This window comes from Elephantulus edwardii, unplaced genomic scaffold, assembly GCF_000299155.1.
Source record: "Elephantulus edwardii isolate Elephantulus edwardi_28Jun2011 unplaced genomic scaffold, EleEdw1.0 scaffold00122, whole genome shotgun sequence".
Classification (NCBI taxonomy): Eukaryota; Metazoa; Chordata; class Mammalia; order Macroscelidea; family Macroscelididae; genus Elephantulus; species Elephantulus edwardii.
In genome coordinates this window covers 2,194,417-2,196,915 of record NW_006399872.1, presented here as the reverse complement: position 1 = coordinate 2,196,915, position 2,499 = coordinate 2,194,417, and positions in this window count along the sequence as shown.

Here is a 2,499-nt window from a genome sequence, read left to right as displayed (position 1 = left end):
GATAGCAGATTTTCCCAATGCAATTAATATTTTGATTTCCTGACTCCTGGTGCCAAGAGTGTTATTCGTGAAGCCAAGCAAGCCATAATTGTTAACAACCTCAGTCTCTTCTCCATCTATCATGGTGCTGCCAATTGGCCCAGCGGCGAGAATCTTTGTTTCCTTGATGTTGAGCTTCAATCCATATTGAAGATTATAGTCCTTGACTTTATGCAGCAAGAACTTCAGGTCCTCCTCCATTTCAGCAAGCATGGTTGTGACATCTGCATAATGTAGGTTGTTGATGGGTTTCCCTCCAATTCCTCTTAAAATGATAAAAAACAAAGACGTCAGTTTGAGGGTTTAAATGGATCTAACTCAAGCCATAATATCATTGGCTACCTCATATTTGTGCAAAAGCTGGACAATGACTAAGGAGGACTGAATAAGAAATAACTTTAACAATCATAGACCACTCGTTGTCAACTGGCACCAGTAAACATCACCTTAAACTATAATCCTAAATACAAATATAGAGCCATATTTATATCTAGTATGAACTGGCACCAGTAAACATCACCTTAAACTATAATCCTAAATACAAATATAGAGCCATATTTATATCTAGTATGATATTACTAACATAATTATAACTAGAAATGCACTAACCTGTTTTATATCTTATCAAGAAAATCAATATCAAGAAAACAAAGATCCCCACCACTGGTCCAATTGGCAGCATCTTGATAGGTGTAAAAGAGATAGAGATTGTTAACAATTTCTGCTTTCTGAGTTCCACAATCAACACTCTTGGCATCATGAGCCAGGAAAGCAAAAGATGAATTGCATTAGGAAGATTTGCTGTCAAGGCCTTCTCCAGAGTGCTTAAGAGCAAGGATGTCATAATAGAGACTAAGGTGTGTCTGACTCAGGCCATGGTCTTCTCAATTGCTATGTGCCAGAGAGCTGGACAATGACCAAAGATGACAGAAGAAGAATTGATGCATTTGAGTTGTGGTAGAGAAGAATATCAAAGATATCATCAATTGTCAAGAGAACAAACAAGTTTGTCCTTGAGACAGTGCTCCTTCGGATTTTGACGTTTCCTCTTACATACTTTTGGCATGTTGCCCAGAGAGATCAGTACTTGGTGGAGAATATCTGGCTTGGAAGCGGGGAGGGACAGTGCAGGAGAGTAAGGCTCTGGATGAGATGGATTCACACAGTAACTGGGGTAATGAGGGTAGGTATGTCAGAGACAGAGAATGGCTTAGGATAGAGCAGGGTTCAGAGCTATTGTACACTGGGGCACTGTGAATCATAGTCTACATGATGGCACTTAACAACAGCAATACGCCATTTGATCTCTTTAATCTTGCTTTCATGAGTGTTGTTCATGGGTTCACATGGAACAAAATCCTTGACAACTTCAGTCTTTCCCCCCCATTTATCATAATGTTACTTAATGGTCCAGTGAGGAGGACATGTATTTTTGTTGTCATTGTTGTTGAGGTATAATCTATACTGAAGATTGTAGTCTTCTAAGTGCTTCAAGTCCTTTGCTTCCGCAAGCAAAGTAGTGTCATTTATATATATCTGGTGGTTAATGAATCTTCCTCTACTCATAACGCTGAATTCTTCATGCATTCTTTTTCTTTAGTCTTCTTCCAATTCTGATACCACATTATTCTTCATTAATTTTTATTAGTTCATTTTCTTAGGGTCACTATGAGTCTCAAGTGACTAGACAGCACATAACAACAACAACATTATACAGATTAAATAGCTATGGTGACAGGATACAACATTGGTGCACATCTTTCTTCCTTACTTCTCTTGATATCCCCATCCACCTCTTGATTTATGCAGAGATTCTTAGAAATATTCTGAAATTACTATTCTTTGAAATGCTATCTATAATTTGTTATAATCCTTACAATAAAATGACTTTTCAGCAAGTAAACATCTATCTGATATTCTCTACTTTCAACCAAGATCTATCAGACAATAGCAATTACATCCCTCTTTCCACATCTTCTGAATTCAGCTTGAATTTCTGGCAATTCTCTGTCAGTGTACTGTTCAACCATTTTTAAATTATCTTCAAAGTACTTTCCTTTCCTATGATGTTAATGATATTGTTCAATGTTGGATAACCTTCCTTTGGAGTGGGCACAAATATATAGATCTCTTGCAGTTACAGATCACCCACTCACTCCTCAGTTTCCAAGACTGTAAATCATAAAAACTGCCCATCTTTGTTCCACGACGTAGATAGTAGATTGGAGCTTTGGGAGATATGAAAACATGTTACATACAGACAACATCATCAGAACTCCATGTGTCTATACAATATATTTTGGAAATATAAGTGTATTTTACTCTTAAGATATATTACTCTGGAGATGAAAAAGTGAGGAAAAATGGAGTTGCTTTCATAGTTAAAAAAAGCCATTGCTAGATCTATCTTGAAGTACAATATTGTCAGTGACAGGATAATATCTATATGCATACAAGGAA